This window comes from Prionailurus viverrinus, chromosome D1 (assembly GCF_022837055.1).
Source record: "Prionailurus viverrinus isolate Anna chromosome D1, UM_Priviv_1.0, whole genome shotgun sequence".
In the NCBI taxonomy this organism is placed as follows: domain Eukaryota; kingdom Metazoa; phylum Chordata; class Mammalia; order Carnivora; family Felidae; genus Prionailurus; species Prionailurus viverrinus.
This window is the reverse complement of record NC_062570.1, coordinates 2904219-2925203: the sequence shown is the minus strand read 5'-3', so window position 1 is coordinate 2925203 and position 20985 is coordinate 2904219.

Below are 20985 nucleotides of genomic sequence, written 5' to 3'. Positions count from 1 at the left end.
GGTATTCCGATAAAACCACATTAAAACAAAACAAAACAAAAACTAGCAATCAGGCTGTTGGCCATAGTTTGAAATCTCTGGTCTAGAAGATAGAGATTCAGAAATACAAATGCTTCTTATAAAATGACCTGAAACTGTTATATAATGGAATCTTAAAAGATCACACTAGAAAGCTTGTCAAAATGATCTGAGGAAGTATGTGCTAATATTCTTCCTGTTATTTATGGGTAAAAACACCATAAAACAAACAATGCACTTGATAGCTTGAGACAGTAAGATCCAATCAAGAACAAGATGTTTTTATCCGTGTCAAGACAATACAGTCAGTGAGCCTGAGCTCTGTGGCAGCATAAGCAAAATGCCTTGAAAAACCATATCCGCATGGAAAGGTATTAAGTGAATTTGAGAGCGTTTCAGAATCTTGAATGTGTGATGATCATGGAGAATCTCCAAGCTCTTCACTGAGATCCTTGCAGACACCTGTCCCATATCCACTCTAGCTATTCCTTGTTCCAACTTTTAAGGAAGTTTGTTTGTTTTCACAGGATGAGAGAGAATGGGAAAGGGGCAGAGAGACAGGGAGAGAGAGTGAGAGAGAGAGAAAATCTGAAGCATGCTTCACACCAGTGTGGACCCCGACGTGGGGCTCGATCTCACAACCGTGACATCATGACCGGAACCGAAACCAAGAGTTAGATGCTCAACCAAATAAGCCACCCAGACTCCCCTTACAGAAGATTTGAAAAGTGGTGTGCGGTTCATGTGCAATGCATACACAGCTATACATACACATAAGACATAAGAAAGCTCACAGTCACTGCCCGGTAACCCAGAGATAAAAACCGGGCAGGACTTACAATGACTTTATAAAGAAGATGATTGGAAACTCTGCTTCTCCTCATGTTTCCTGTACATTGTGAATTACACCATCACTTATGCAATCACATTAGCTAGAAATATCTTATCTTCTCCCACTCTCCACCTCCAACCTGGGCAATCCTATAGATTCTATCTCGATACCAATTCTAAAGCATGACCCTACTCCGTACCCCCACTTCTACCCCCCCCACACACACACACGGAAGTAACTACATGAAGTGATGGATGTGTTAACTCACCTTGTTTAGATAATCACTCCACAATGTATACATGTGCTAAATCATCATGCTGTATACCTTAGACTTAACGTGATGCTATAGGTCAATTATATACTAATAAAGCTGGAAAAAATTATGCCTCAATCAACCGGGGGGGGGGGATCTATTTCATCCTTTACATCATTACCAGAATTATTTTTTGAACTCAAAACTTATGTGTTCCCTGCTTTAAGTCCTGCAATGGATAAGCTCTGCATATAGGATAAATTCTGAATTTTTAGGCAAGGCATATGAGCTCCCCAAGATCCATCCCTGGTCTGAAAGGCAATCAGTGCACCATTTCCACTTCCTCCGGCAATCCAGCCTTCCTCCCCGGCTGCAGCTGTGGGCACATGACCCAAACTGGGCTGTCACAAAACTTCGACCATCCACGTGGCTTGGCAAAGAAGATGGCATATGCCCCAAAGTGGTTCATCAGATTTACCTCCTAAATATTTCTACCCCAGCCAGGAAAGTAGCAGAGAAAGAAGAAACTGTACAGAGGAGAGTAGAAACGAGAAGTGGAGGGTGTCCCGATGTTCAGACCCCTGACTACAGTCGTCCCTGAAGCCACCCTCCACCCACACTCCCTCTTCTGTTCTTCCATCTAGTGAAGGGGGCGGTGAACTTCCTGTTTTCGCTTAAGCTGCCACACTAGAGAACTGTCACTTGTGAATAAACAATTGTGACGACTGCAACTGCCACTTCTCACCCTCACGCTGGCTTCAGTCCTCTGTCACCTTTTCGAGGACCTGCTTCATGCCCGTAAATGCAATATTATCCCTGGACTCCTCTTCAAACCATCTGAGGCCAGAGGCAACCGCCTAGCATCCTCTTTTTCCTTCAAGAATTTCATCCTCATCCTGTTTGCCTTCCTGAATCCCACCAGGGGGCCTGTCAAGAGCTTGAGGACTTGACGGTGGGAGCCCTGACAGGTGCAGACAGCACCAGACAGATAAACTTGTTGGACAGAGCAGCTCCTGGCGGGACGGCCGCTTCTAAAACAAGTAAAAGGTTGTCCAATGAGAGTCTCCTGGAAAGGAAAAAAGGTTTACATTTATGAAAACTGACTCCTAAAAGCCCCAAAGCACGGGCAGTAAATACTCATTAGCACTTGGTGATACTGACGAAATCCTCCAGGCAGAAGGCCTGAATGTTTGCTCGGAGTCCTTGGGCAAATCAACGAGCCTTGCTGAGTTTCAGCTTTCCTTTTTTGTTACTGGGTATTAACACCTCATCTGGCTAATGGGTGTGTGAAGATGAAACACTTAATGAACAGGTAAAAGCTGAAGATTGGATACAATTTTATCAATAAGAGAATCCTGTGAACATAATACCTTAAACCAAAGGAGTGAGCTGCAGATAACAGACCATCAGACGCTGACACAGGCTAGTGGGACCAGGAACTCTTCTCCCCGTGTCTTCTCCGGTCACACTAAACAGGGGCAACATTGTCTGTTCACCTACCTATCCACACCGCCCCAAGTTAAAATAGTATGACCTTCCAAATAATTTAACTTTTCGAACACAACAGGAAAAAATATCATTCTTGGTTTTCAAGGTCTGGATTCAGTAAGTAATATAAATACACCACTTGGTGAAAACATGGCAATGTCACTCATACTGCTAGGAATTTAAGTAAGCGGGGAAAAAGTCTATTTGGGACACTTTTTAAATTTTTTTTTTTTTTTTTTTTTTTTTTTTGCTGATACTGCAGGATTCAAGATAATTAGCTTTATAAAACAACATAGCAAGAGCTCCCAATTTCAGCATTGTGACAGGCCCATTGATAAGAGCTGCTCAGGCAGAAACCAAATTGGGGAGAATGACAGTTTATTATTCTAGTTCTCCTGAAGTGAAGGAAATATCCTTAGAAAGTTGAATCCATCCATCCTCTTTTAAGCAGAGGTCATTAGTCTTTTTCCTTTATTAAAATGAGCATAAAGCGAACATTCATAAATTGATTCTCTCTATTCGGCTGTGGTCTGCAACACAGCTTCCATACATTTTAGCAGACATTTTCTGAGTCAGAATCTCCTGGCAAAACTTTCAGAATGTAGCTCTGAACTTATGATTGTAAAAAATAAAAATTAAAATAAAATAAAATAAAATAAAATAAAAATAAAAAAATAAAAAAATAAAAACAGCTTCAACCTGGTAAAAAATGGAAAATGTAGTTACTGTCTCCATATGAATGTGAGAGAATGGCAATGGCCCTTTTTTGCCACTAATTTCTAAGATTTGCAGATTTCATGGAAGAGTAAGTAGCCATTCAGTGCAAATGTAAAGCCACATAATCAACAGTCTCATTTCTTGCTACTTCCGTGCATTCCTGTGGTAGTGAGCACCTGCAGTCCACAAGGCACTGAGGTGGAAATGGACAGAAGACACCACAGCACCACATTCAAAGACCCATCACACTCACGACGGGAAAAGGCGCTATGCTTCCTTGTCCTGAGCCTGACTTCTCATTAGGTGTCTGACCTTGGGTAAGACGCTTTTCTTGGGTCATCTGTTCATCTAGCACTTGCTTTACTGTAGGCTGCCCATTGGCCAGAAACAAGACAGACTGGGGAAGGGTTCAGCCTTCATGGAGCTGATGTCAGGGTGGGTCAGACCTACAGTGAAGAACTGAACCCAGAGATAAATACATATACAGACCATACAGAGTGTAACAAGAACTTGATGGGAGAGAATATTTAAGACTCTGGAACCCGGCTGAGGTTGCAAGGCCCCGAAGGCTTCCCTGAGGAAATGCAAGCTAATCTGGCAGCCCGACGGAGACAGAGCCAAACGGAGAATGAAGCGGGTTTGAGGAGCACGGGGTTGCTGTGGCTGTAGCACAAGGACCTGCAGGAAGAAGGGTAAGGGCGGGAACTGAAGAGCTGCCTGCAGCCCACAGCCCGGAAAGCCACATGGACGTGTCAAGATTGTGGGATTTATCCTAAATGACATGAAACATCGCTGAAGGATGCTAAGCAACTGAATGACACGATCAAATGTGTGTTTTTATTTTTTTTTAATTTTTTTTCAACGTTTATTTATTTTTGGGACAGAGAGAGACAGAGCATGAACGGGGGAGGGGCAGAGAGAGAGGGAGACACAGAATCGGAAACAGGCTCCAGGCTCTGAGCCATCAGCCCAGAGCCCGACGCGGGGCTCGAACTCCCGGACCGCGAGATCGTGACCTGGCTGAAGTCGGATGCTTAACTGACTGCGCCACCCAGGCGCCCCTCATATGTGTGTTTTTAAAGGTCACTTGGGCTGAGGTGGAGTGAGTGGGCTGGCAGAAAACGAGGCAGCAGTTACAAGCCACAGTCGAGACGCCCACACGGAGAGGCGGGCAGGACTCCCACAACCGCGGCACTGAACGACAGGAAAAGGCACGACGTGCCCTGCAGCCCAACGCCACTTACATACCGGTGGCCCAACTGGCACACACATGAATCAACGGCTGTAGATTAACCCCCTTCAAAGGGTTGCTCTTGAAAGGCTGCGCAGGAACAGGATCAACGGGTGGGTTGCAAGGGCCTATGTAGCTGGGTGAAACAGAAGGAGGGCCACATACGGACCAGGGTTGACAGCAGGCTGGGACCCGCTGAGTGTGAGCAGTCCTGGATCCGAGTTCCAGTCCGGGCATGCTCTTAGGGAGTAGCATTTGAGATGAATCTTAGTGGAGTAAGTAGGGTTTAAACAGAAAGGAAGGAAAGTGTTATTTCAGACACAAAGAAAATATTTGCCAACTACAGAGAATGTTTGAGCAGAGGGGCTCAGTTTAGTTTGGCTGGAATATAATTATAAAACAAAGCAAGGGGAGGAGAAAGACTGTAAAAATAGGTCGGGTCTAGATACTGTTAACTTTGCGTGCCCTAAGGAGGTGAACTTCTCTTTAGTAAAAAATTTTTGCAAGACTGATTTTAAGCAGGAAAGAGATGGGAAATAGGAGCGTTTGGTAGATTTAAAAACCATGTAGAACAGATGAAGTCGGGCGAAGACGGCGGAGGAACCTGAAGCAGAGAGAGCAGGGTACACAGGGCACACACACAGTGGTACGGACTTAAGCAGACAGAAATCTACCCAGAAGTCCAGGATAAAAGACCGTGAGGACTCTACTATGCACTTCCGGGAAGAAAGGTCAGAGTCAGAAGTGAGAGTGTGGGCTGAGGTCATGGGCCGCACGGGGAAGAGCATGGGAAGTGCAGCAAGGAAGAGGATGATGTGGACGAACTCCGGAAATTACAGACAATCCAGTAAACCGAGGTCTGTTTATCAGAAAAGAAATTTAAAACAATAGCTAGAAATTCTATTTTATTATTTATTTAATGTTTATTTTTGAGAAAGAGAGAGAGAGAGACACAGCACAAGCAGGGGAGGGGCAGAGAGAGAGAGGGAGACACAGAATCAGAAGCAGGCTCCAGGCTCCGAGCTGTCAGCACAGAGCCCTACGCGGGGCTCGAACCCATGAACCGCGAGATCATGACCTGAGCCAAAGTCGGATGCTTAATCTACTGAGCCACCCAGGCGTCCTACAATTTTAATTCAATTTTAAACCCCTTCACTCTAGAGCACTAGCCGAATGTGCAGGCAGATGTACTAAGAAGGAAATGGGGATACAAGATCAGAGTCACTGACCCGGAGATGGACCAGACAGATGTGAGAGGGACCAAGTGGCCAGACCTTTGGAAAAACAATCCACTTGGGCAGGAACTGGCGCTGATACAATGGGCTGCATAATTCTCATCAGTGTATCCATGTAATAGGTATTATTTTAGCGCCTGGTAAGTACAGGACGATACCAGGAGCTGGGGATACAGCCGTAGAGAACAGAACACAGTCCCTATTCTTGTCAGTCTTTCAGTGGGAGGTTTTCACATTCAGTATTAACAGAGCAATCACTAAGTGCAGATGACTGGGGATGGGCTGATGAGAAAGACGCACCCCTTGCTGTGTGGTGGGTCCAAGGAGAGGGTCAGAGACACCCAGAACAAGGAGATTCCACAGGGGCTACTGGACCTGGCTCTTGAGCAACGACTAGGAGTCCACCAGAGTGCGTCCACACGAACTATCAGCCCCTTGACTTCTGATCTCCAGTGTGGACGGCCAAGTCAACAACACACAGGAAAGGGGTGCTTCTCTGGGGATAGTCTGAACTACTCGGCAAGATGGGAAAAGTTCAGCTTGGTCATCCCGATCATCTGTGTGCTCCTCGCCCCAACGTCAGGGCTTCATTTGAAATGTGTCCTTTTATTTCCCTCTAGACAGAAGAACCCAAGTATTCCTTGGGCATATTGGTCCTCTGGGCTATGGAGTGGTGTGTGTGCCAAACAAAACGCACAGTTTCTAACATGTTATGACTAATTCAGGCAAACGTATTCTCTAAAGAGAAGTCTTCACGTCACTGTGTCTACAAGGTGGATTTGGTAAACAGGTGAAAACAAAGATTCTCTGTCCATGAGATTTTTCAACAATATTAGAAAGGGGACTCTCTTTGGCAAAAGGGCTTTCACTTTCACCAACACCAGTGAATATAAATAATAAGCAAAATATTTTCATTTAGATTCCCAGTGTTCGATATTAATATACTCGAAGGGATTTAAAATTTAGCTGAGAGTAAAACGAACACCCAACATGTTGAAAGTTCATTATTATTCCCCAAATTAAGTGCTTTGGTTTTCAGAGCATGCACTGTGCCTAAGAAAACAGGCATTTTATTTTCTGCTTAATTGTCTGCTGTTTCCTGTCGATCAGTGTCAGTAGTTTGTCAAAAAATAGTGAAGGATCCCCTGATTTGGTATCCATGCAAACAGGATTCAATTATCTCCAGTGAGTTTGCAAAACTTGCATAAGTCATTAATTTAAAAAACACGAGAATTAACACAGGGGGATTTGGAGCTGATGTCAAAGACATTTTAAAATTACTCCCATTTAAACTTTGATTATTAACACTGAGAAAATGCCTGGTACAGCCAATTTTTACTACTACAAACAATAACTTACATAATAAAAACACAACTGGCCAACTCCATTATCTTAGCTCTAGCGTAATTTCGTCTAAAAGTGAACAGTTCTTTAGGTTAAAATATGACTATTTTGGACAGCCAATATGACCCAAACTAACTCTGCCAGCAGAGTATACATCAATGATCTCACAAAGGGCTTAATTCCCTCATATTATGTATGTGAACACAGATAGAGGCTCCCTCTCCACATGCATGGGGAAATTTCTTCTAGCAAATGGTAAGTTTTAGTTGCACCTTACCCAGAACTCACACAATGATTTATTTTAAGCTCTTGAATATTTTTTTAATTATTCATTTGATAGTGCCTAATTGATCATCCATTAAATGCAAGGTCCTATAAAAGGCAGAGAGTATTAAAACATGTCAGCAGTCCATGGACTGGATAAGCTCATAATGTAGTAAAATAAATTTTATTTTGATTGACAATAATACAATCACTATAGCAAATAGATCATTTATGATAGGCGAGCCTCTATGTGAAGTGCTTTATTTCTTTTATAGATGGAATAAATCATCACGTTTACTGCACACTTTCTTTCCTCCCTTTTTCTCATTAACCCCCTTACATCAGGGTCCCTGCCCTACACTCCCCTAAAAACGCTCCTGTCTGTATGAACAAGAACCTCCACTTTGCCAAATGCACTGGTCAACTGTCAAAACCTAGCGGCAGCGAATGACACAGCTGGGAACACCCTCTGTCGTGAAAATGCTTTCTTCGCGATCCTCCTGACTTTCCCGCCATCCTCTGGCTGAGTCTCCTTGACCTCTCTGACTACTCGATTTTCAGATGATGCGGGTATCAGCTCGGAGACTCTCTCTTTGCTCTCTTCCTATATCCACTATTCCTATGTCTTAATTTTACTGATTCTTATACCTTTACACACTACACACACACACACACGCGCGCGCGTACGTGCTGATGACTCTCAAAGGCTTAACTCCACTCCCGAACGCCAGACTTGCACACCACCTTTGTATGTAACACACCCCCTTTCATGTCTAACAGAACCCTCAAACTGACGTCTGCACCAAGCGTCCCACCAACCCCCTCCAAGAAGCCCTCCCAAGGGTTTCTCCACTCTCAGCGAGGGACAACTTGACCCTTTTCTCTGCTCAGATGAATACCTTGGAAACACCCTTGGCCCCAGCACTTCTCTCAAACTTCACATCCAATCTGTGAGCACTATGGGCCTGTAACACCACCTCTAACATCCGAACCACTGTTACCTCATCTGCTTCTACACACCTGCTCTGGAACAGCATCAAGTTCCCCCAGGATTCCTGTGATCTCACTCCACTTCCGTGTCCATTCCCTACCTGCTAGGTTCTGTCTCCACATCAGTCACAAAAGTTAACAGTTTTAAATTTTTTTTTAAATTTTTTTAAATTTAAATTTTTTTTTCCAACGTTTTTATTTATTTTTGAGACAGAGAGAGACAGAGCATGAACGGGGGAGGGGCAGAGAGAGAGGGAGACACAGAATCGGAAACAGGCTCCAGGCTCCGAGCCATCAGCCCAGAGCCTGACGCGGGGCTCGAACCCACGGACCACGAGATCGTGACCTGGCTGAAGTCGGACGCTCAACCGACTGCGCCACCCAGGCGCCCCAACAGTTGTCCTTTTAAAATTCAGTCAAATGATGCTGCTCATCTACTTAAAAGCACCAAATGGCTCCAGAGTTTATTCCGTTAAAGTCGAAGAGCTAACAAGAGTTCAGCTTCTGCAGCTCACCAAGCTCCAGCCTTCTCCAACCTTCTCCAACCTGGTATCAGGTGCACCCGACCCACGCTTGCGGCCAGGCTCCCTCCACTCCTTCCCGCCTCCAGCCCTCTGCTCAACGTCGGGCTGGGCCAGGGTCAAAGATAAAGAAGGCCAGCACAACTTAAGGCAAAAGGGCATATTTCAATCAGTGGCGTCCTGTACTGTGGCCATAGGAAAGGTGTCCCGAATGAGCTGACCTCAACTTGGACGTGCAGAGGTGGCTGGACGTTTGAAAAGGAGAATGAGGGGAAAGGGGGAGAGCTGAGTAGGCCTCAGCAGAAAAATTACAGGGAAGTGAAAAGTTACAAAAAGCAAGAAGGACAGGTTGGCCCACGTGAAAGCCATCTGGGTTTGCTAAGTGTCGCTTACTGAAGTTAGGCTCGTACGTCCCACGGAGACTGGGAGACGCGCCCGATCTTCAGGTGTTGACGGGAACAGCAGGCAACTGTTTTAGTAGCCTTGAGTTTTCCCAGGCAGGCACTTCACCCTTGAGGCTGTTAGAAACTATGCTCAGTGTTTCCCTCAAGGTTTTAGAGGTCAAGGTTGAGGCCTCGTCAAAAGGGGGCTCGGTGGAGCCTGGCTACCTCACTTGAGTCAGGGCGAGAATCTGGCCGCCCGACGGGTCTTTTCCAGGGACGGCTGCTGGTCACTGCTGAGGCAGGACACTTACAGACACTCTGCCCCCCGCGCCCATACCTGGACCTCTCTCGAGGATGGGGAGATCCCTTCCTTATCTTCTAGCCACTTGGAGGTCAAGGTCCTGCATTTTCAGGTGTGTACTGTGTGTGTGTGTTTGGTTGTTTCAGGAAGGAGGGTCGGCCCGGTTCCTACTAGTGCCCCTTGTCTGCAAGTGGGAGTTCTGTTCCTTGCTCTGGAGTTTCTTCCACCTGCCACACACACAGCTGCTCCCGCCGTCTTTCCGCTGGCGGCGTCTTTCCGCTGGCCGTCTTTCCTGTGTGTTTTCATCCTCTGATGCTTCACTTCTCTGTGTCTGTGTATTGAAAACCTGGGTTCTTGCGGTCCATGTGAGGCAGTCTCCTAGTTCTCTCCTTCAATTTCACAACCCTTCCTTCGTAACTGAAATGTTTTAAACCTCGTTGATGTGTGTGAAAGTACACTCAACCATTTTTTCGAGCCACTTTCTGCTTCCTCTGGGCGCCCTCTGTGCTTTCACATTTTGGTTTCTCCCTAGTTTTGACTTTTTACTTAATGGTTCCCTTTCATCTCCAATACTGGCTTAGTAGTTAGACCACAGCCTCATTTTTCTTTTTTAGTTGTTGTATTAGGGTTTACGGTAGACATCGTTGGTTTATCACTATTCAACTTTTTAAAGAAATTACTGCCTTATTCACAATATAGGCAACATTTCCTATTTCCATCTCCCACTGTTTTTCTTGTGTTGCCACATCATTTATTTTTATACGTTAAAATACCACATTATCTTGTGACTATTTACACTTTGAACAATAACATGTCGTTTAGAGTCGTTAGAGATAGGGAAGATGTCTTTTATAAGCTTTTTAACCATCTTTGGAAGCTCCAAATATCAGGTACCATATTCCTTCTGCCTGAAGACCGCCCTTTTAACAAGTCCAGTATGCAAGTTTGCTGACCATTCTATCATTTATTTTTTTGTCTCAGAAACTATTTCACCTCTATTCCTAAATAACTGATAGACTTGATTTTTAGAAGTTTTATATTTAAAGAAAAGTTGTAAAACTACTACAAGGAGTCCCTACATATCCTACAGTTTCTCCTAAGTAACATCTTGCATTGGGGTGGTGTATCTGCTTCAGCTAATGAACCAGCGCTGACAGGACGTCATTAGACAAAGTCCACAGTTTGCTCCTATTTCTTGGTTTTTACCCAAAGCTCTTCCCCGTTCCAGGATTCATTCCAAAACACCACACTGCATGTAGTTGTTTTGTTTCCTTAGGCTCCTCTTGGTTCTGATGGGTTTTCAGATTTTTGTTTTTGATGACCTTGGAAGTTTCTAGAAGTACTGGTCCTTTTTTTTCTATAGGAAATGAAAACACTTTTCTTTGAGCATACACATACTACAAACACACACCTCACACACACACACATGTACATGTTATGAAGAAATTAGTTCCGATATTTGAATATGAGAAGGAATGTTCTTATTCGATTGAAACAAGCAGAAAATTATTCATCGTATGGTTGGTAGAACACACATTAGAGTAAAAAAGATAACATATGTTGGGGGATATAAATTTTCTTTAATAATGCAATCAGAGAAATTGAGAGTTATGCCTTTCAGTGTTCCTTACATAATCACTACTACTATATGCCAAGCTCTATATAAAGGATGCTAAACAATGTTTACCATTTAGTCATGGTATCTGCTCTCAAGTCATTTATATATAATCTACAAGGGGAGACATACATAAACAAGTAAGTGTAGCAGAGCATGATGATTCCAAATTAGAAATTAAATAAAAATACAGTGACAACTCACTGAAGGAAGTAACCAACTTTATTTAAGATGGATCAATCAAAGAGATTAGTTATACTTAAGGTCTTGAATGATAAGTAGCCGGCCATTAGGCAAAAAGTAGATGAGAATTCAATGCAGAAGATGCAGCTTGTACAGAGCGAAGCACAATGTGTTTGGGGAATCCTGGGTGCTTGGCTGGAACCATATTAATGAGTTTGGATTTTAACCTGTAGGTATTAGGAGGTACTGGGGTATTGGTCTCAGGAGGGAATTGCATAATTGATCTGCTACTCAGGAAGTCCACTTACAGGAGAGGATTAGGAAGTGAAAGATACTAGGAAGGAGAGCTCCTGGGAGTCATGTGCCCTATTCCAAGGAAAAGATGCAAAAAGTCTCAACAAGAGCCCGTGAAGACAAGTGAATTGCACAAGTGAGGACACACATGAAAGTTCCCGAGAAGGTGGAAATGACAGGACTCAGCACTGTTTTCTGTGATGCTGGAAATCATCTAAGATAATGCTGCCTCAAGCAGAACCCTTGGAGGCTCTAGCGATCAACAAAGGGGGTGGAGAGGTAACAGGGGAGGGAGAGATGCAAGAAAGATAATGAGTCTGCTTTTTGATATGTGAAACACTCAGCTCATGCAGGGCTGACTCCATAGGAATTGGAAGAGTAGGTGCAAAATATGAATGAAACATGGCATGTTGAACTTTCACATGAGAAACGTACTTCACTCCCTTCTCGGTTGTGCTCACACTCTCTTCCTTAGCTCAGTTTACTGAGCATCAGCAGTGAGCAGCTGGTGCCTGGCTGCAGTCCGAATGCTGTTGGATGGTCAGAGGAGGAAGACACAACAGCACAGAGGGAAGTTATTTCTTTAATTTTTTTCAGGTGTGTATTTCTTTTTGAGAAACAGAGACAGAGAGCAAGTTGGGGAGGGGCACGGACAGAGAGGGAGACAGAGAATCTGAAGCAGGCTCCAGGCTCTGAGGTGTCAGCACAGAGCCTGATGCGGGGCTTGAACTCACAAACCGTAAGATCATGACCTGAGCCCAAGTCGGACGCTTAACCGACTGAGCCACCCGGGCGCCCCGGAGAAGACATTTTCACAGCACTGTCTTCCCTTCCAAGTTGGAGAAGGAAAATTACAGCTACCCTCTATTCATTCATTTCTCCTACTTTCATCCAGCAGTGACGCGGAAGCTGTAAGGAGCAGGGAGTCGGGACCCGGTGCCAGATGGATGTTCTAGATGAACGTTCAGCAGGTGCGCTACAGCCACGGAAGCTGGGGCTTCAGACCATCTGCTCCTCTCCCAGGTAGGAAGCGGGTACGCAACCTGCAGGCCTGGGTGGACAGGTCCCTCGACTGAAGCGTCCCTTTTCAATGTCAGTCTGTGGTGGTTGTGACCTCAACTTCCGGCCAGCATCCCCCTGCCACAAATCTGAGATTCCCGACCCCTGCTCTGTCCCAGTCTTTCCGTTCCTGTAAATTCCCAATGTTTTGCTTTCTGCTTTCTCTGTGTGCCATCCTTCCTTGATTCGGCCCCAAGGTTTGTGCATGCTCACCCACGCCCCTGACCCTGACCTGTCCTTCAATGCTCAGGGACTGTCGGAAGGGACAGGTGCCCTCGGAACCAGCTCCTCACTCAGCCCCACCCGTCATGCCCGCTGCGGTGCCTGCCGTTACAGAGGCCAACATCAAGGGGCAGGAAAGAGGAGGGATGTGGATGCAACAGTGTTGCCGGCTGGAGCCACAGTTCCCTCTGGAAGACTTTCCAATGTTACTTCTCACGTCCCCCATGGAAGTACTCAGGCCCACTTCTCTAACATGAAATTGTGGAGAAAACGCAACCTGATGCTGCCTCTAAAAGGAATTATCTGTAGAGGTCAGGGCATGAGTTGAGAGAAACTGGACTGCCCCCTCCCTGGCAATACCAGGGGGGTACTTTCCGAGTTACATTGATAAAACTGGAGACAAAATGCAGAAAGTCATAAAACCCACAGGTCTGATTCGGTACAGGAACGTCATGAGAACCACCCATGGGTGTACATTACGTTACATTACGTTACTAGTTAAGTTATACCTTACCTGCTGAATGCATACGCAATGCAGGATATTAGCTGCCACTCAAACATTGTTCGCTCTCTGTCTGCCACGTGCAGCTTTTCCTGAAGTATCTGGTTTTCCGGGAGTTCCTCTTCCCTAATTTTACTCCCAGTTATACACCAGATGCAACGGTTAATCAACATTTGGTAAGTCATATGCGTTTTCAGAAACATACATAATTCACATGCAGGTGTTACGAAGTGTTGAGGCACTGAATATTTTTAGCAGCAGCATATGATTTTTAAAGCATGCTCTTATCTAAAAAATAGATTCTCACATAATTTGTCAGAATCATCAGAGTAAACATTACTACTCCCATCCTGAATGAAGATACAAAGGCACGTAACAGCTCACGCCAATGGTTACAAGCATTCCACAGTTCACGCGAAATTATGTACCCTGGCACTATTCCACTTTCCTGTATCATTTTTCTGGTTATTTATATTCCTTGCACTTCCTTTCCTATGTTTCATCACTACCACACAGTATATCCACCTTGCCTTATTTTTGGGTATCTCCCCACACACACGGGAGCGTCACATGAGCTCCACCCGTACGGAGATTCCGCTGCTTTGTTTCCTTTGTGTTTGCTGATTCAAGAGCAATGCTTGGCACAGAGTGGGCACACAAGACACATTCACTGGATGAATTAACAGAAAAATTGAAAGAGAACTTATCATTAGTAATAACGGACACACGAAATGGTGGACAAAAGGCTTGAAAACTGAAGCTCGCATCTACGGAGCACTTAACACCAACCACTGTGCGCGCACACAAGCATGATCTGATGGAGTTTATCACAGCGGGGAAGAGGAAACTCCGCTCCCCGCTGAGACTCTGTGCCTCTCAATCGCAAGTCCACACTCGCTACCTCCGTGCCCTCAGAAAAGTCACAGAATCTTTCTGAGTTTCAATTCTTACGTTGCAAGACAGGGGTGGTAAAAGCATGACCTAAAAACTTGTGTAAGGACAAAATGCTGCAAATCTGTCGTAAATGCTCAGTTAAATGATGCTAAGTTAGGTCATGGTAATTCTTACCACAACCCAACATGCTACGGGGAATGTGCAGTGCAGCGCAAGTTAGGAAACTTGCTGCACCCTGTGGGGCAAACTCTAACCTCAGACCACCCTGACACCACAGCTGGCGTTGCCAACCTCACCAATACGCAGCCATTGGGAAAACAACTTTTAAATCGGAACAAAGTATCTTCTGTGATCACAGCAAGAAGCACATTCTATTCCACTAACATCTTACTTAAAAGTTATACATAATTTACTCCATTTTTAAACATGTTTTGTGTGTTGAAAGAATTTGAGTTTCATAAGCGCAGAAGTGATCGTAATACAGTATATTCAAGAACATGGTTTAAAGTCTGTCATTGCACAGCACCTGTGTGGCAGCAAATAGTTATTGAAATAAGTTGGAACTTAAAACTACTGGAACTTAAAACTAGCTGTATTAAACAGAAATTTCCATTGAAATGTATTTTCTATTTAGGGTTTCACCAGTGTGTAATCTGTGCTCACACAACAGGAATTTAGATCTTAGGTGAGTTTTAAAAGGACATACCAGACACAGAGAACATAGTGCAATACATCAGTTGCACACACGTTGACCATGATTTGGGTTAATTCTCTAATTTTACTCCCTGCCCTTTGTCTCACCTTCCTCTGCCCTCTCTCTTTCTCTCTTTCATCCTTTAGCTTGTCAGTTTGTGAACACACAGATACAGAAACTTGGGAATCTGTATGCGAACGACAGTTGACAATACTTATCCTCAGAGTTTCTTTGTAACAATGATGGATAAGGAATCATTGTCAAATAAATGCAATACACGGCATACTTATGTGTGGACGCAGACACACTCATAGAGGTTTGCGGGGAAAGAAAGAAAAGGAGAGGGAGAAGGAGAGAGAGGGTTGGGGAGAGAGGGAGGGAGAGAAGGAAAGAGAGAGAGAGAGACAGAGAGAGAGAGAAAGAGAGAGAAAGAGAAGTCCAGGAAGCCAGGACAGTAGAGCTGCTAGGGCTGAATTCTCTGGGGGAAGACATTTGTTGGGCATGTTTTCTGGAAGTCTGTCGCCTAGCTGCCCGGAATAAATATACTTGGCTATTCTCTTTTCCTTTCCCCATAATAGGGTCAGTGGGGTGAGCTCTTATTTATAAAGGAAAACGGTTCCAGGAAATTGGGTAGGTGGTTACAGGGCAGTCTGTTTGTGACCTGAGTCAAAGGTTTCACACTATCCTCTTGAACAGAGAGAGAGAGAGAGATTTCTTGCATTATTTCTTCCTACCTATATCCTCCTAACAAAAATTTGATGTTTCTTTTCCCTTGATCTGTATTCTGGTTTGAATCAAATGTTGATTCATGTTTTTATAAATTCAAGCAATTCTCATATGTGCTTTTTTAAAGGAATGTTTATGTAGCTAACTGATCTGCACGTGTTACTAATCATCACAATAAATTAACTGCCAGAAACCACTCATATATAATACATGCCAGGAAAGCAAGACATTTTTTGAATGAAATAAAATCTAAACAATCAGAAACACTTTAATAGTGGCTTATGTCACACTGGAAGACTGTGTGAGTGTGTTTACACACGCTGCTCACATACACATATACATACACATATACTTAGGCACACACACACATATATAGACATAAGTGTGTACGTGTGTTCATCCAAAGCCCTGAGACTATGATCATCTGTTGACTGAATTCATCATGCATGCTGTTGTACCTCTAATTCTAAAATCTCAACATAACTGAGATACAATAAACAAGACGGTAAACAAGAGTGGGATGGCACTAAATGCCCGTGCATGGCATTCTAGAAAGATCTGGTTCCACTCTGAGCCAGTATCGCATATAGGTAATCTGTAGGTGGAAAATTCAATCCCAGAAAGAAACATGAAATTTGACATAAGAAAGAAATGAAAACGATCCACTTATCACTGGTATATTTACAAATCTATTTATGTATAAATGCAACATATGAGACGTATTACACATGCCTGACATGCTGTTTTCATTCAATAATTCTACTCAGAGAAGGATTTCACAGCAGGATTTCACAGCAGGAGCACAGTACTGTGAGTCAGATGAGGCTCCAGTCCCACTTTAACACGGTTAATTACATAACTTTGGGAGATTTATTTAATCTATCCAATGTCTTGTTTTATCTTCCGGAAACTGATACTAATAATGCCAGCCTCACAGAATCACTTTAGAAGAGAAATATTGTATATAAACAATTACTATCTGGTCACAAAGTGTCCCTTCCACCATCAGTATCATCATGATAATCATTACCACCATCACCATCCCTGTTAGAGAGATTTTTTTTTTACTTGTAAATTTTTTTTAGATTAGGTAGAGTCAGAAATCAGCTAAAGATGAATAATACCAAAACTGAGCCACCGAACGAGGGCGTTACTAGGAATCAAGATTAAGCTGCCATGCCAGAGGCAGAAACATGCGGAGACTGGGACATAATTAAGGCAAGGAGGTAAGTAAAGGAAGACGAGAAATATGGATGAACAGTGCCGGAGAACACAAAGAGCAAAGAAAGAGGGGAGTCCACAGAAGGCAGGCGGAGGGCTTTGGGGTCAGAAGGGCTTACATGTCGCAAGCCCAAGTCTTCAGGGACTACACTTCTCTTTTCCTTGGTTCAGGCACGTATCTGCAAGTTCTCTGCTTTCTCAACAGCTAGGTAATTTTTTGGACTTGGGAATATGAATTTACAGGAAGAGCTGAGAAGTTATTTCCAGGAGATGGAAGTGTACTGTAATGAGTGAATGTAACTTAGTAGTGTTCTAATAGTTACATTACAATGGTCATATGTAAACTCTAATTTCTAGTACTTAAGCTTTGTATGTGAAAGAGAAGTGTTCATTTAATACATATATATATATATATATATATATGTACATATATATAAGAAAATGCCTCACTTCTCACTGGTGTATTCACATTGGTCAATTTATATGCAAATATAACATCTGAAACTTGCATAACTTTATATGTATGATATCACACATAAAATATTCCTTGAAAAGAACTCTACAGCCCATCTTTCCACTGACAACATGGAGTAGAGCAGGGAGTTCCTCGTGAACACAAAGACACTGGTAGGGTTCCTACTCCCAAACACCAAATCCTTTGGTGCTGAAGTATTTAGATAGTTCTAACCTGGCCGAAAAATGGTCACAGCTTCCTTTTGAGTTAATCCGTAGGACCCTATTTCTATCATGTTTTCATTATAAAAAATTAACACTGGAGGGGTGCATGGGTGGCTCAGTAGGTTAAGCTTCTGACTTTGACTCGGGTCATGATCTCACAGTCATGTCAGCTGTGTGCTGACAGCTCAGAGCCTGGGGCCTGCTTCGGATTCTGGGTCTCCCTCTCTCTGCCTCTCCCCCACTCACTCTCTGTCTCTCAAAAAATAAAGGTTAAAATAAATAAATACATACATACATACCTTAACACTGGGCAAGGCACTTTACTGGTATATGGTAAAGGAAGAAATGAATCCCCAACATCAGAGGAAGACACAATTCAGCCAAGCAAAGAATTTTTCCTTTTTCTGTCCATCTCTCCTTTAAAAGTGTAAATGGTACAAAGTTGTTTTTGTCTACTACTATGTACCTTCCTTGTGAAGCATATTTAATGGAAGATGAGACTGACTGGAAAAAGCGATCTACTCAACACCCATCAACACTGATTAGCCTGCTTAATTGGCACCTTCCTTCCCACAGAGAGTATTAAGTCTCATACAAAATGACTTATTATTTTCATTAAATACAGGTGATTATGTCTATAAACAGGCTTCCTCTCTGTTAATAAAAGGATATCAGAACTCCCAAGAACTCAAGGCCGCTACTTTTATTAAATGGAACTGACTGCAGTGATCTATTTATAGATTTATCCATGATTATAAATTGTTTAAAAGCTTTGTTCAAATCACAAAACCATGAAAATAAGTCATCTCAAGATTCAGTTATACCTTGGAAAAAAATAAACATGCTGAAGACTGTACAATATTTGGAATGAAAATAATCACTAGGAATCATCTGCCTCTTACTCAACCAGAAAAATACTTTTTTAAATTTTTTTTAACGTTTATTCATTTTTGAGAGTCAGAGAGAAACAGAACATGAGCAGGGAAGGGGCAGAGAGAGGGAGACACAGACTCTGAAACAGGCTCCAGACTCCGAGCTGTCAGCATAGAGCCTGACCCAGGGCTTGAACCCACAGACTGTGAGATCCTGACCTGAGTTGAAGTCAGACGCTCAACCGACTGAGCCACCCAGGCGCCCTGAAAAATATTTTTTAACTCAAAAAATATTGAGCAATAGCATCCTGATATCATATTCCTTTCTCAACGGAATACTACACCACGTTGAACTTCTGTTAATTTTACAGAAAGATAGGCTGATGTGAAAAGACACTCGGATGCTCTCATTGAGAGGAGATGAAGTTGCAATGACTTCTTGATAGTGAACTGGCACCCTCTTTCACAGTATTAAAAGGTATCATATATAGGAAAACAACATGCTTTGAATGATGGCGTTCCTCTTGTGAAACCACCAAAATAACATGAGGTAATGGATACGATTATATTTTCCACGTCTTTGCTTTGAAATTTGAAAATCCTGGGGCGCCTGGGTGGCTCAGTCGGTTAGGCATCCGGCTTCGGCTCAGGTCATGATCTCGCGGTCCGTGAGTTCGAGCCCCGTGTCGGGCTCTGTGCTGACAGCTCAGAGCCTGGAGCCTGTTTCAGATTCTGTGTCTCCCTCTCTCTCTGACCCTCCCCCGTTGATGCTGTGTCTCTCCCTGTCTCAAAAATAAACATTAAAAAAAATTTTTTTTAAGAAATTTGAAAATCCCAAGTCATAAATGACTTGTAAATAATTAATCTGGAAATCTGTTCAGCTCCCACAGCACACACAAAAGAAATGTACCTTGTTTTGAAAGCAAAACATATTCTGAGGTTGGACAAAAGTCTAACCCCGTAAGCAGCCTCATGCATCACTGTGGGAAGCGTTACTCAGGGATGCATCACACAAATACATTGTTATCAAAACAGTGTTTATGAGATCTCCTTCGGCCCGGGTGTTCGTGTGCACAGGTTATTAAAAAGTCCAAGTGTCCAGCGGGCAAGTGGCTTAGTGAGCTGTGTCTGTTTTGCACGCTCCACAAATCACAGCAAGTCCACAAAGAAGTCAAGTGCTCACACCTGCACCCTGGGCCACGGCACAACAGACATGCTCTGGCTGGAGGCTCCCGTTTAGGCGACTGAATGACAAAGGCGGAGTTTACACAGTATGGAGACTGAACGGCCCTTTCCACAAAGGCTGAAATGCGTCACCCTCTCCCAGAGTCCAGGCGACAGCACGAGGAACTTGCGCTCAGCAGCCTTGTGACAGAGTCTGCAGACGGACGGACACCTGTCCTCGTCAAGCGGCCTGGCAGCGAGCCTGCAGACTGACACACTCCCTGAGAGTATTTCGATGAAGGTCGCAAATATTTAGCTATCATTCATTTAGAGGTTAGCGGTATTCGCCTTTATTCATCCGGAGGAAATGATGAGCTGAATGGTACCTTAGTCAAGAGTTTCCTTCTTGTGCAATGTTGAAAAATGACCAAGTCGAATAAGAGCAAAGAATCTGGCTACAGTGAGGAGATGGCAGAAAACTTAACCTGATTAAGTTCATCTAGACTCATCTAAGATTAATCTAAAACCTTAATGTGGGGCGAGATTCTGGGGTATTTATTCAGCAGTATTGAAGGCTTCTGGGCTCAGCCTCTGGCTTTTCTCTGGAGGCCCAGAGGACAGCTGTGAATTACTGCTTCACCATTCACCTCCTTTAAGTACAGGGCTCTTGTGATGGTATTTGAAATCCCACCAAAAACATGAGCGTGCCCGCTAGTTGGGATAGCTCTAAGAAAAAACCAGGGATGTCAATGTTACAGAAAGAGCACAGGACTGAAATCCACAGTTACCTCAACTCACATGCCTACGAGCAAAAAGTAGATCCTCACAGAATTCCTACAGCAATGGTTCCAAACCATGCCACCGCGTCGGGATCACCCAGAACACACATGGAAACTAGCAATGTTCAGTCACCCTCCTCCCAGCAATTCTGCCCTAGGTCGCCTGGGGTTAGAACCACAGGAGCTAACACACCAGGAAATCTCCCTATAGGAGAGGGCGCTGGCTCTGAGCTTCCCTGGGCACCGCCCAGGGGAACAGGTTCTCGACCTTACAGAACACGGCGCGCACCTCAATGCCCTCAGCCTCCATTCTGCTTTCTGCCTTCTCGCTTTTTGTTCAGAATACCTGAGAAACGTGGAATCCCATACAGTTTTGATCTTCCCTCAGGATAACGTGCAATGATTTATGTACCTCAACAGTCTTCCCCGAAAGAGAGCCAATAGATTTTCTCATTGTTCTCTGCAGTATCTGAATCTCTAAGTACCGAGTGGCAACTTTGCAACA